At 35.8% G+C, this 15,259-nt stretch overlaps 1 protein-coding gene across 1 annotated transcript in view; it reads left to right on the forward strand.

Annotated features, from left to right (window-relative positions):
- Positions 1-15,259, forward strand: part of PTPRD (protein tyrosine phosphatase receptor type D) — a 1,187,501-nt gene that overhangs the window by 732,078 nt on the left and 440,164 nt on the right. Inside the window, exon 9 of the mRNA XM_042012906.1 lies at positions 364-407. The gene's annotated coding sequence lies outside the window, so the exon portion shown is untranslated. The remainder of the gene's footprint in view (positions 1-363; positions 408-15,259) is intronic.

Here is a 15,259-nt window from a genome sequence, read left to right on the forward strand (position 1 = left end):
TCAAGTCTATTTCTATTTCTTTTTCCACAATGAAACTGAGTATCTATTTCAATGCACTGAAGAAGATTGAGTTTACATTTTTATAAATTGTGATTTGAAGGATAATTTTTTGTCTCTTGTATTATATGGATTTACTGTTATATAGAATGAAACCTAAGAAAATATGTGTACCTTTTAATTGTATAGAACTCTTTTCCTGTTATAGATTAAGTACTCAATGTACAGAATGTTCTCTTCACTTGGATTCAAAATTAAAAAGTAAAAAGTAAAACTTACTTGTGACAATTTTTAGTGTAAATTCTCTAACTATGTAATTTATTATTCATTTCACAAAATTTTATTTTGCTTTTTTTTTTTCCTTAGGTGAGAAATTCTGTGGACCACAGAAAAATCTACAAAGTTTCAAAGTAAGATTTCACATCTACTCACCTTCTAAGTCTTCATATTTGTTTTCTGTAAGGCCCGAAAATTCTTTTGGTTTGGATTTTGTGTTATAAACCACAAATATCTTTCTACATAGCAATATTTATTAAACTCTTGAAAAGTGTATCCTGTTTGAAATTCAGATTTCTTCTGGTCAGGAAAAAGAGCAAAATGCTTGAATCAGTAGACTGTGTAATAAATACATAGATACCTCCTAAGGTGCAGGAGTAGGATCATAGTTCAGATTTTGCAGTTTTGGAAAAAAAGTCTGGTTGCTACAGCATGATTGCTAAATTGTGCTATGAATTAAATGGAAATTTAGTGAATGCATTGAATGATTAGTAGCAGTAACTACAACGCGTACTGAGCACTTCTCGCCTTCTGTTTTGCGTACTACCTCACGCTAGCCTTTGTACTATGAATGATACTCAGCTATAAAGGCCAAGTAAGACTGGACAGCAATACACTGATTCTTGTAAATATTTTGCAACTACAGCTATATGAAAAAGATGTGCCAAACTTTTAATACTCTTTCTACCTGCTTTGTATAAGTTAATATGATTGATAGGTACATATGACCTGACCTATCTCTTTTTAATGAGTAAGGTAGGGTATTAACTGAAATAGATCAGTCCCTAGTGAGAAACGATTTATGACAAGTAAAGCATCATGGAAAATTTGTGATTATTTTATATGGGTACAGGAATGGCAATTTATAATACATTCTATATACTATAAAATATATGTATGATAATGTATAGGAAATTTGGGGGTGTTGGTCACACTATAAAAGCTCACTTACTTCTGTATTCAAGGACAACCTTCAAGTTTCACTCCTTAACCTATTATGTGTAAAACTTTGACAGAAAAACTGAAAAAGTTAACGGAAATTATAACACATATTTACCTGGGCTTATTAAGCCATTTAGACAAAATATAATTATTTGTGGGGAAATATAGAAGAATCTGAAGATGATCCCATGAATGAATAATAGTCAGGTGAAATTCAGCACGTAATGTCAATTTATACTCCCTGAGAAAAACAGTCCTAATACCACAAGAAGTCATAATTTGAAAGTGGTGAATTTTCATCCTGAGTTAGATAGCTCATCTCAAAAGTAAATAAATCTCAATAGGGCAAGATGAACAGCAGGGAAAAAAAGGAGGACCAAAAAAATAAGTTAGTTAACATATGAGTTATGACTATATATCTAGCATGCTTCAATCTGGAAGAGACACAAACTGAGGAAAGACCATAGTGAGGTTTATAGAATCATGTCTGGGGTGTAAAAAGCAAAAGAAGAAGCCAATCATTCATATTTTATTCCGGTACTTAAACTATGGTCTGAAAAATGGAAGTAACAAATGTAAAGTTCAGAATAAATACAGTTCGTAGGGAAAATATGAAACCTCTTGCAAAAAGTTATTTGGGATTCAAAATAAGCCATAGGCTCTAGGAAGAAAAATCACGTAAAGCTGTAAGTACATTGATAATCCCTCTAGCTTCAGGAACTCCCTAAGGAGCAGTCATGTGGATACATGCCCAAGGGTAGTAATACTATATGTTTGTGCTGTTCTTACATTTCCCAAAATTTCCTTTATTAGCTACTTGATACCCCAGGGGAGCTATTTTATTATAAAGATCTTTGACCATTATTGCTTTTATGGTACAACTTATAGAATATGATAACAATTGGAAAGCAACACCAAAATACAGCTAGTGAGTTAAATAAGTTACCGGGCACATACCTTAGCTTCTCTCTAGCCTCCCTGTTTTTATGGAATTTTATGCTTTATTTCACTCTCAATCTTGTGTTAAACAACAGTGGCGACACCACAAGTCCAGAAAAAGTTTGTTGTTAGGTACGAAGCTTCATCAGGATTCATCTTTGCTTAGGTAAATCATATTGCATAATCACAGCAAATGCAAGCGTTTTGTACCAGCTTCAGTGGAGGAAACTATACTAAACCATAAGAGACAAAATGAACTTAAGCCACCATTTTCTTCTCAGATATTCCTCACTAATATGTTTACAGATAATAATACAGTGTGGAAAGCATTACAGACAATAAGGAAAACTGACCACACCAAGTAAGAAAGGCTGTTGTGATTCTAGAAAAATAATTGGAATTTATTAATATGAGAAGATAAAAATGAAGATAACAGATTAACAGGATTAGGCAACTTAACTAAGACATCCCTCTGTGTTCAAAATTCAACTGATACTAAATTTTTGAATAGAAAAATCATTCTTTGAAGTCTTCTCTTATGAAAGTATCTAAGAATTTGGCTTATTTTATTGGGAGACTTTTTCATATATTTGTCATCTATTTTTGCTTTGTCTTGGCTTGTTGTTTTTTTTTTATTATTGTGGAAAGAGGTAAATATTAAAAAACACAGTATGCAAACAGTGGATAATATAAGAAAGCTATTCTACCCACAGTCACCAACACCTATCTTCCTTTTTATTTTCCGTATTGGCACTAGCCAGGTAAGGTTCTGTTCTTTCTGGCTTATATGTTGATAAGGGATTGATGGGCTCACATATCACTGTACTCTTGTACAGGGGATGCCCAAGGTCTGTGTTTATCTGTAGAGGTCCTACTTAACAGCATCATCCTTGATCAGTACAAGGTATTATTTTAAAATATTCCCTCTATCTCTCTGTCTTTTGTGTTTCAAGCCAGAAAGAAAGAATAGAGACAAACACTGAAAGATGGTGTCTAGAGCTAATTGACTAGCATATTTAAAGTGGGTTGTGGTTGCTTAGAAACATTTATAGACTGTAACAGAAGCTTGATTATTAAATAATCTGTGGGGCAATATAGGACAACATGTTTTTACAAGAGCAAGATCCACAGTGAAAGATGGTCTGTAGCTTAATATTGAAGAGAAACATATTTACAAATATTTTTTTACATTTTATTTTCTAAGTCCAATTAAACAACGTCATTGAAAAAAAATTAACAACGCTTATGTCACTGCAGTAAACTGAAATTCAGTGTCATGACAACTTGCTATTTATTCTTCAAGGCCCTCTGTTAATTCCAGAAGTAGTTATTTCTACTTTGTGGCTCATCTTGAGAGTAGGAAATTTATTTATTACAGTAAAGTGCATATTATGTAGTAAGAATCTGATTTTGGAGATCAAAGGACACTGAGATGTGTAAGGTGCAGCAATCTTTGATTATACAACAATGTTATAATAAAATTCTGGAAGGGAAGGCATACTCAAAGTCTGAAATCTTTAGAGGGGAGGACAAGCAATATATCCTACAGATGTACTGATATTTCCAAATCATAAGTCTTATGACAAGTATATAAAATAATCCATAACCAACTATATTTGTCAGTTGAAATCTCTTTATCAAATTATTTATTTAAAAAAAAACATAAATAATGCTTATGATATAATTTGCTTTGGGATCCTTTACGACAAAACATTTTCAGTCTTTCTTAAGCATGTTTTAAATTTCTTCACAAAGCATTAGTGAAACCTCAGGGAATCTTGATTTGGTAATGTATTTTTATTTTCCTGCTACACGTGAAACCATTCATACTTCTGTTTCAGCAATGAAGTCCCTTAGAACACTGAGTCATGGATCTTATAAAAACTGACAGGTTTCTAGGAAATTTTTTTCTTTCCTGAATCCAAGCAAAGTAATTATGGAAAGGGTACAATGAGAGGAATTCTATCCTATCTGGTTGAAATCCAGATTTAGACTTAATTGCCAAAGTTTTGTCAATAAAAACTATAAATCACAGGACTACTATAGGAAGTCTGGCCTGCACATGAGTTAGCGAACAAGCACAGTGATTTTAAGAGGGATTTTTTACTATGTGAATTATTGTATTATTTCTAATTACAAAAGTTCTAATCTTTCCAGAGCAAATTAGTATCTATTAGTACCCACCACAAAAAAATGTATATATAAAAAGGTAAAAGGAATGTGGTAAACAAGCAGCATAAATAATTAATAAATCCGAAGTTTCAGTGTTTAACACATACATTACCAGGGTGTCAAAGTAAATGTAATCATAAAAAATATGATTCTTCTAGCCTTCTTAGTTTTCTTTCTTGAGAAGACGTTAGAAATTACAAAAAATATTCAGTAGGTTACTGATCAAGACTAACCTCCTCTGGTTACTTCTTAAGATTCTGTAGAATTAACCAGATTTCTGAGTGCTATGGACTTCTAGGACAAACTTACCTTTACCAACACTAACTGGAACTAAATCTGAAATGAAAACAGGATGACTAATTAGCCATAAAATGACTGATAACAGCATCATATGAAACTCTGCCAATGTATAATAAAATATTATTATGTCACCTATATGAAGTAAAACACTGAAAACTGGAACTGAAAATACCATCCAAACTTTCTATTAAATTAAATTAAATCATTATTTGTTGCCATGTTATATCAACAATATTCAGAAGAAAACTGTATTATTCAAGACTATAGTACGTCTTTAACAAATATTAATAAAATAAATAATGAAGTAAGGTTGATCTTATTTCCTGTCAATTAAATCTCTTTTTTTATTTTATAATTTAATGGACAGGCATTAAGTGAAACGATTATTGGAAGAGATTTATTCAGGAAGTCTATTTAGGAGATTTTCTGCGTAAAAGCTATTACACCTCTGAACAGTGATAAAGGAAATGGGCATGACTTCTTCAACCCCAAGGAGTCATATGGTCTTTTTGGCTTGAATAAAAAATAATATTTTTGAGAAAAGCAAGGTGTTGTTGCAACTCAGTGAGACATAAACCCGCCATAAAATATTTAAGAAGGTAGAATCAGTCTTATAATTTGATATTATTTACTTTCAAATCCAAAATTACATTAAACAAGCTCACAGATAAAATTGCTAATATTTATTAGAGAAATTATTAGGCTTCCAAGATTACCGCACTGGGCTATCTAACAGTTACCGAAGAGAAAAAAACTCTTCAAATAGTTTCTGTAATTTTATACCATGTGTTCATGGAGTAGCAAGAGCTCTGTAAGGGATTTTTTTGCATATAAGGATGACATAATTGTAGATGACCTAAAAATTTGTAGGATGGATGAGTAATGACTTTGTCCCAGTCAGACAATTTTTAATTTTAAAAAAATTTAATTTAAAAAAAAAAAAAAAAATGCTGGGGTAGCCAAGGAAGGATATATTTCCAGTTCAGATAAAAAGATTTGCAGGAGTTTCTATGTGAATTCTTTACAGATAAAAACAGTACAAACATTTCTCTATAAAAGAAGTTGGAATTATGAACCTCTTGAAACCATACTTACATTGTTGCTTTCTGTAATTTGAACTAATTTGACTATCCTAGAATGAAATTTTAAAAACTTTTCATCAATTACTAATTGTAGTGGTTTTGGTCCAAAATACTCATTACTTATTTACCTTCTGTGAGATAAGAATTAGGAGAAAGCAAAGCAGGCACAAAACTTAAAAGAATATAAAGGAGTTTATTAACAGACCTAAAAGAAAGGAAAAAAGTCAGACCACACCTTCAGAACACTTTCCTCCCCGCCACGTTTCTCCCTTCTCCCACTGACAATGTAAAAAGACAACCCTTGAGATTTTCAGTCAGGTTACCACTTCTATAATAACCTTTTTCAGTTCACTTAGGGAGAGGAGTCTCTCTCGCTCATGCTACAGAGACATCTGTACAAGAAGTTCTCTCATGGCTTCAGTATCACAGCAAGACAGCCGCCTGGGTTGGTTCTCTGCTTGCTTCGGTATCACGAGACAGACGTCCGGGTTGGTTCTCCGCTCACACGTGAGAGTCCTTCCTTCGACTTACAGCTTTCCCCACAACTGCTTTTGAGGGTCCAGTCTTGAGCTACTGGGGTACCATTTTAAGGTTTAGGTGTTCAAAAACAAAGGTTCTCTTCACCCATCTCTGGTAGCATCTTCATCTGTAGGAACAGAGGCCCTCCCCCTTCCCTGGGAGCAAAAGGGTCCTCATCATCTTCATCTCTAGGAGTACCTCTGGGAGCATTTCTAGAAACACAGATCTTCTCCTTCTGATTTGGAGCAAGAGTCCTCATCATTTCCATCTCTCCCTGTTCAAACTTCTCATGAAATTACAGCTGCTTCAGCATTTGCTTATTCCAGCACAGGTGCTTTTGCTCACAATTACAGTTTGAACACTCCAGCCCCCATGCTTTCATGAAACTAAAACAGGTACTCTGATATATCACAGTCCATCACCACCATAGCTTTATAACAGAATTTCAGCTTCTAAGCATCTCCTCTTTCTCCCCCCTGAGGGTTTCAGCTCTTCCTTCTTTACTGACTTTGGTGTCTATATAGTGTTTTCTTCACCTTCCCTCTTCCTCAGACTTGGAAGAGGATTAATGTCTGCAGGCTTCATCTGGAGGAAACTTACAGCACTAAAAGGGTTAATCTCACCCAGGCCTTGCAGCTGGAATTTCCCTTATCGCTGTTGGTCACATGATCTTTGCCGGACAGCAGGGGAGCTTCAGCTGAATCTTCAGCCACACTGGAGTGGTGGGGAGAGAAAGCCGGGCTGTCGCCTGCATGGAGCAGAGCTGCAGGGGCTGCGGGTGGAACAGGGCCACACAGCTCCAGGATGGCTGCGTTCCAGCCTGGCCTGGACTGAGCAGGGCCTGGCCCAGCCCTGCTGGGCCGCATGGGCCCAGCCCAGTTACCTGTCCCGAGGCCAGAAGCAAGAGAGAGCTTTCCCAGGGTTTGTCCATTCTTAAATGTGGACCACAGAGACCTGTTAAGCTTTTTTAAGTGGCTTAAAAAATTGTCAATATTCAAACTAGCCAGTTGATTGATTCTGTTGGGTCATAGAGGAAGCTGTAACCACCTCTTTGCAAGAAAATCACTTCTGTAGCTATGCTAACCCATGACACTAATATAAGAAGAACTTATCATTATTACTTTAAAACAATACAGAAAAAAATTTTAAACATGAAAGGGCACAGTAGTTTATTTCCTGTGTCTTCAGCTAGATTGTAAATGGAAATCCAGTATCGAAAAAGACTCTATAAAAAAGTACCACCATCCTACAGAAATGAAGTTAGTTGTCTCTTTCCTTGAAATTCACAGGAGTTTGTTTTGTCTATTAGAAACTGAGGAGGCAAGAACTTCAGATTGATGTATTAAAAAGGAATGACTTGTGATTAATCATGTTCAACGTTAGTTGGAAAAGACCACTAAGTCAATTGAAATACAAATAAGTACACAAGAACAAAAACAAACCACAAGTTTTGTGCTTTCCTATGTTATTGATTAGCCCATTAAACTATACTGCCTGTAGTGTAGTGCACAATCATTTACTTAACACCTCTTCATGTCTGAGTTTGTATAAGGGTACCAAGAACTTGTTTCTTCAGCCATTTTAGCTCTCATTACTGAGTTCTGAATATATGACCACACAGCCAAGGTAGAGACTGTGCTCCTTGCCCACATTGAAATTCAGTGTGATTCCTTCCCACTTGCATAGAAGTAGCACTGAATTCATGGTGGGATGAGAATTTCCCTACTTTTCCTTCAAGTAGTAATTTGTAACTTTTATTGCAGTGAATATCTGGATTTGAGTTCTACTATTTATTAACTGGGTAAAAGCACTGAAATAGACCTGGAGATACCGTAAATGGTTGTGAACTGAATTTATAGTCCATGTAAGGACTGTTTCAGCACTGACTGTGTAATTACAAAACAAAATCCACAGTTTCCAGTGGTTTGAACCAAGCTGACATGTTCCCTTTTTGTTTACATGAGGCAAAATTAGCTGAAGCTGTGACTCTAAACATGTTTGGGACTGATTCCATACCAGTTTTATTAAACCTGTCATTAATACACAATTTTCTTTTTTTGGATGGATTAAACTGGTAAGGACTGAAATACAAATTATGGTCTAGACACCAGCAATTAATGTTGCAAGTCCTGTTCTCTTGCTGTGGGCACTGTGTATCTTAATAACATGCTTAAAGTTTTAGCTTATTGTTTCCCCTAGTTGGATGCTGCTCTTGGATTATTTTTTTCATCCTGCTGCAATCACATACATTAGTTCATCTGACTTTTTCTCAGCTATCAAACTAATAATTATTAGGCTGCTTAATAATATATTTAATGCTGATTTTACTATTTATTCATGCAGAGTTCCATTCTTTTTTTTCTTCCTGTAACCACTTTGTCCCAGTTTTGTAGAAGATAAAATGTTCACTGAAGCGCGATACAAGAGCAGTACATTCAAGAGCAGTTCATCACTAAATATTTCTTCATAACCATTAAATAGTGTCTATTTGATGTAGGAGAGCAGGATTGTCAGCTCTATAATGTGAAACCAAGCAACAAGAGAAGACGGCTTATTCACCGTTTTTAAGGTCTTATATTTTATCTGGACAAAAAAACTGGCATCTAATTAATTGAAGAAGGGGGCAAGGATTTATGTATGAACATATTTAGAATGTGTTCTGAAGTCGAATAAACATGAAAAGGTTAATGTTGCTAGTATGGATCAGGTTAAATGTTTTCAAAAGAAGCAAGGAAGAATTTAAACCACAAAAAGTGCCTTGTAAAGACTCAAATCAGAGTGCTACACTGATTTTTCATTTTGAATGTGCAAAAAATTGTGTGTGTGCTCTTATGGAGCACCAGTCAACTTTCACTGAAAAAATTTCACTATTAGGATGCACTGTCGGGCAATCTACTGTCCCATTTCATCTCATTAATCTCTCCCCATATATTCCATCCCTAAACATGTTTTGGATTACCTTAGTGCAAGATAGATCAAACATGCCCCTTTATTTGGACTAGGATTAGTTATCCTAGAGATAACTCAGATAAAGTAGCATTTCCTTCAAGGTGCAATTTTCTGCCAATATTTTTGGCCATTATGACACAGATATGTGGACTAAAGAAAAAGTAAGTAGATGGAAGTGTCAAAGAGTCTTTAACATATAGGAAAATGGAGAAATTCTCTCTCTTCAGTAAGACTAAAAGGCGCTGCCTTGTTAAACTTATTAAAATAAGGGCTGAGAGGTTAATAAATCCTTTACATATACACTGAATAAATGTACTATTTATAAATGCATTTAGGGGATCAACACCACTCAGAGAAATCTAATCGACGAGATATAATCTTGATATAAAATGAAGCAGAGATTAACAGATCAAATTCAAACAAAAAACAAAAATTAGTAGGTGTTTTGCTTAGTGTTTGTGTTTTTCTTTCTAACTGTCAGAAATGTGAATAGGGAAGGGGAAGAACCAACACAATTTCAAGATAGATAACTTGCTGGTGTGAAACTTAGGAATTGGGTTTGTTGGGCTTCAGAGGGGGTAAAAGGGAAGACAGTTGGTTGTCTCATTTCTAGCATTAATTCAGAAATAATTAACTAGGATTTTGATGTGCTATGCTGTGTTAATCTCATGCTCTTTGTTTTAACTGCTTGTGAGGAGAGGTTGGAAATACACTAACCTCTGCATCCCTTGTACTGCACAGCTTGACTTTGAGGCTCAGGGGTATTAGCCTTTTAGTGAATCAATGAGGAACGATCAAAGCAGCAGTGATTTCATGATGTCATGGTTGTTTTCCTGGTGCCACTCAGGACCACATCCTGTTTAGTATTATTGTAGGGAATGCTGGCTGAAACTGAATTATGAACCACAGTAAAAAAAATAAGTGGACCAGATTTAATGCACTTCTACAAACAGCTTATTCAGTCATTACTTATGCCTTTCCTTTCTTCCCTTTTTCCTGCTACCTTCTTTTTAGTTGCACTATGTCAGAACATATACAGAAAGAGACGGACATATCCTTATCACTGAAAACATGTATTGCTTCCTTTAATGGCAGTAAGACAAATATTTTTCTTCTGATGCACACAGAATTTCTTTTTCACTTAGTTTAGGCAAGTCATTTTAAAATGTAGATTATGTATTGGCCTGTGAAGGAAAGTGGTTAGGCATTAAGTTCATTATATGTAAGGTAAGTTATTTTGTTTTATACTCAAAATTAGCAAGACAGTATCACTCTCAAGTCTTATCTCTGACTCTCTTTATGATTTTAGCTAAAAGCTTTCTATTTACAGGAAACTGAATGTCCATGGAAAACAAAGGAACAATTCACAGCTATGATTAGAAGAAAGGCACTCACTCATTTGTAAATAAAAGCATAACCCTCAATTCCTAAAAAATCACAACATTAATATTAGCCACAGGAGAGTCATATGGGCTTAGTATGGTTATCATACACACAGAATTTGGAGGAATACATCTACAGTAGTGTTAACTGCAAATTAGATATGTCTTCCTGTCATGTGGAATACTTCCTGTGTTCTGACCTCCTATAATTACTGATGTTAGGATATCAGAAGACTTTCTTGAAGTTAAAGGAATAATGTATTGTTTGCATTGATCATTAAAAGACTGATTAAATATGTCTGAGAGCAATGTGTGTGTCTAATTACAATTATACACATAAGTACTAAACTCAGGGGACCAGGCTTACTTTTTTTCTTTTTTTAAATTCAACCTAGATCTCAAGTAGATCTCCTGTAAAATATCTTTCATAAAATAAATGTTCAACACTTCAAGGTTTTTCCCATATCCTGCATTAACTTTAAAGCATTTACCAATAATAAGTTTATATAATAGTTAATTCAGACCTTCTAAATTCTCAGAAAATCTAACTTAAATGCAAGGGTTTGAGGAAAGATTTTTAAGGATTACTTCAAGTTGAATGTCTCACTTCCATCACAGGTGTTATACTTTGCACATACAAATCATTTTAGTAAAAAGGATATAAGATGGTAGTAGAAATAGTCCTTTAATCTTAGTTATAGAAGCTGAACCTTAGATATATGCCAGTGTTAATATTAATGAATAAAAGCCTTGAATGTCAGTTTACGATTATGAAACACAGCTCTTTCTTGACAGAGGTAAAGTCAGCCATTTTCAAATAAAAGAGCAATTATTTCACAGTGGAACCCACCAGAAAATGGTGGCATGTTTACAGTGTCCAGGGAGTCACAGTGCCAGAGATACCTGTACTGGCAGAAACATCCACCATGGCGCACAGTGCAGACAAATATGGGTGAACTTGCTTGGCTATAGAAGCAGAATAGCATGTTCATGCAGCATTGCCCCTGAGCTATCAAGCTCTGAAAAGTGCCAGGGCTTGTTAGCTTACAGGCTGTGCCTTGCTAGCAGAGGCACAGTGCTTCTAGATGAGAGCTGGCTGCTGTGCAGCTCCCATGCTCCCTGCTGCTGCTACAATCACATTAGGATGGGTGAAGTGGATGCAGGTGCCTTGATTGCTACAGTGTGGGCATTTCTTGTAGTATAAAAGGTTCCTTGTCCGAGTGCTTGATAAATGCTGCACCACAGCAGAAATGATATCTCAACATTGCATTAAAATGATCATTAGTATTTGGTACGTATACCAAATTAAGTAAGCACTGAAATTGAAATAGTCTTAAATGACACATAACTAATTTTTGGGCTGTGAGTTTTTCCCATGTGTCCAAAAAGTTAAATAGTTTGTATAACTTAATGGAATCTTAAACTTGCATAGCATTTGCTTATTCACATGTATGTGGATGATATTTCCTGCCTAAACACTATATTTTAAAATTATAATTTCATTTTTTTTTTTTTCAGAATTACAGTCTTTATCATATATTTTTATTAGATTTAGTAATTCATATTAGCACATTGTCTCATAACTGAGCTGCAGAAAACAATTGCATCTCCTAAAAAAATTGCTTCTCTGATTATCCAGCAATAACTACTCTTAATTTTCAGGTATATTCGTTCCATTTTAGAGTATGTCAACATACTATTTATTCCTAGCAGTACAAATAATTCTATTAGTGTTGCTAGTATTTCAAAGTATTTAATGAAATATAAGAATTATCATGTTTTGACAATTAAATATAAAATATATTCAAGAATATTTTTCCCAGGATAAGTCAGAAACTCTTCTTCAAAGCATGTTTTTAAAATAACAATTCAAGCAGTATGTTGAGAAATATCTGAACCTCTTATATTTGAAAGCAGAAAGCTAAGATATAGCTAGAGTCTGCTGAACTCCAGGAGGGAAATTCTCTGTCATCCTCAAAAACATTCTTGTATTTTACTAACAATATTTGTATTAACAAATACGTGGTAGAGTATAGATAGACAATTTGTTTGTTTAGAAATTGGGATTGGCATATTTCTTAAACTGCTTTTGCTTGAAAGACTAGCTTATTGTGGTAGAACTGTCTTGAGACAGCAAGTGGGGGAGGAGGATAAAAACATGGGTTTCTATATTCTCCACTACATTTACATAAAAGGCTGATGGGAGCTACCAGAAAACTTTTCAATACTGTGTTCTGTGTGTAGAACATTCCAATACCCAGTCTTCTACTTACCTCTGTGGGAATCAGAAGGTAGTAAGAAGTTTGAAGTCTACATCTATTGCCTTTTTAAAAAGTGTGGGTGTGGGTGTGTGTGTGGGTGTGCTGTGTACATATGGTGAGCTATATTGTTTCTTTGTACTGGCAATAGTTACAGATGTTTTTAGTTGTTGTTTTTGCTTCCTAATCTTTTCTGTTTCAAAATCAATGCCAAGGGGAAAGTGTGGTTCATATTGGATACTCAGATTTCATTTTAGGCATGAACTTTAGCTCCACTCTCTAGCTGGCCTTTAAAGGGCAAGATAAATACCCAAAAAGTGAAAAATGATGCATTTGTATTCTTTTAAAACAAACAGAATTACATGTTCTTAAAATCAAAGGTCATTTCTCTTTCTAACAGTCTTTCAGCTTTTCTGCTTTCAGTTCCCTCAAAAAACAAGGAGTTTTATTCCATTAGTTACTCTTTCATAAGAGCCAATAGTTTGGAGCCTTTATGTAGTACATACATTATTAAGACATTGAATTGTTTTTTTTAATTTTTCTGGGTCTGACAAAGTGAAAAACTTGCAGCAGAAATAATTTTATGTCAACTTAAAACAAAGTTAATGCATTAAAACCAGTAGAACATGATGTTTTGTTTAAATCAACAACTTTTTCTAATGAATGACACTTTCTTCTCACATTTTTCTTCTAAATTCCTTTCAAAGAGAAAAAGGAGAAGAAAAAAAAAAAGCACACACCACAGACAAACCGAAAAAACCCCACCACCACCAAGGCTTTAGCATGGTATAACTACAGCAAGTTCAAAAGAATCAGCTCTTATTGCAAGTGTGGGCTTATTCCTAATATTCATTCAGCCCCACATGTTCTAAACCCTACCACAGAACCATAGAAAAGTTTAGGGTTGAAAAGACTTCTGTGATAATTTATTTCAACCATTAACCTAGCACTACCATTAAAATATATCCCTAGGTGTTACATCTACACATCTTTTAAGTATTTTGACAGATAGAGAGAGACTCAACTAGTTTCCAGGTCAGCCTGTTCCAATGCTAGACAATCCTTTTTGTGAAGAAATTTTCCCCAATATATAGTCTAAACCTCCCCAGACACAACTTGAGGCCATTTCCTCTTCTTCTATCACTCATTACTTGTGAGGAAAGACTGACATCCACCTCACTACAACCTCCTTTCAGGTGGTTGTGGGGAGCAATAAGGGCTCCCCTCATCATCCTTTTCTCCAGGCTACGCCACCCCAGCCGCCTCAGCTGCTCCTCACAGGACTTGTGCTCTAGACGCTTCACCAGCTTCACTGCCCTTCTCTGGACATGCTCCAGAAACTCAGTTTTTCTTGTAGTGAGAAAACTGGACTCGAGGTGCAGCCTCACCATTGCCAAGTAAAAAGGGACAATCACTTTCCTGGCCCCGCTGGCCACAATATTCCTAATACAAACTAGGATGTCATTGGCCCTCTTTCCCAACTGGGCATACACTGGCTCATGTTCAGCCATGGGTGACGAACATGCCCAGGTCTTTTTCCACTGGGCAGGTTCCCAGCCACTCTGGCCCCAGCCTGTAGCACTTCCTGGGGCTGTTGTGACCCAGGGGCAGGACCCAGCACTTGGTGAACATGGGTCTTTTCAGGATCAGAGAAGGAGACCTGTTTACCCAGGACACAGAGAAGGCCAAGGCACTCTACAACTTTTTTACCACAATCTTCACCAGCAAGTATTCCAGCCACACCACCCACATGCAGAAGGTGAAATGAGGGAAATGGGGGAATGAAGTACCATCCACTGTAGGAGAAGACTGGGCTGGAGACCATTTAAGGAACCTGAAGTTGCAAAGTTTGTGGGACCAGAGGAGATACGTCTATGGGTCCTGAGGAAACTGGATGACGAAGTGGCTATGCCACAATGCATCATATTTGAGAAGTCTTGACATTGCAGTGAAGTTCCCACTGACTGGAAAAGGAGAAACATAATACCCATTTTTAAAAAGGAAAATAAGGAAGACCTATGAAACTACTGGCCAGTCAGTCTCATCTCAGTGCCTGGCAAGACAATTTCCTTTTGGAAACTATGCTAAGTCACATGAAAAATGAGGAGGTTACTGAGCCAACATGGCTTTACAAGGCAAATCATTCCTGACAAATTTGGTGGCCTTCTATGATGGTGTTGTGGCACTGGTGGACAAAAGAAGAGCAACAAATTCATCTACCTGAACAGTAAAAAGCATTTGACACTGTTCCGCATGTCAACCTTATTTCTAAACTGGGGAGACATGGACTTGACAGATGGACTACTCAGTGGATAAAAAGTCAGCTGAATGATCACACCTGAAGGGTTATAGTTAATGGCTTCATATCCAATTGGTGATTGCCAATGACACAAAGCTGTTTGGTGAGGTCAACATGCTGGAGGGCAGGGATGCCATCCAGAAG

The sequence above is a fragment of the Corvus kubaryi genome, unplaced genomic scaffold (genome assembly GCF_017639235.1).
Source record: "Corvus kubaryi isolate FWS band 111438036 unplaced genomic scaffold, C.kubaryi_AGA036_p1.0 split1-37296, whole genome shotgun sequence".
Lineage (NCBI taxonomy): Eukaryota > Metazoa > Chordata > Aves > Passeriformes > Corvidae > Corvus > Corvus kubaryi.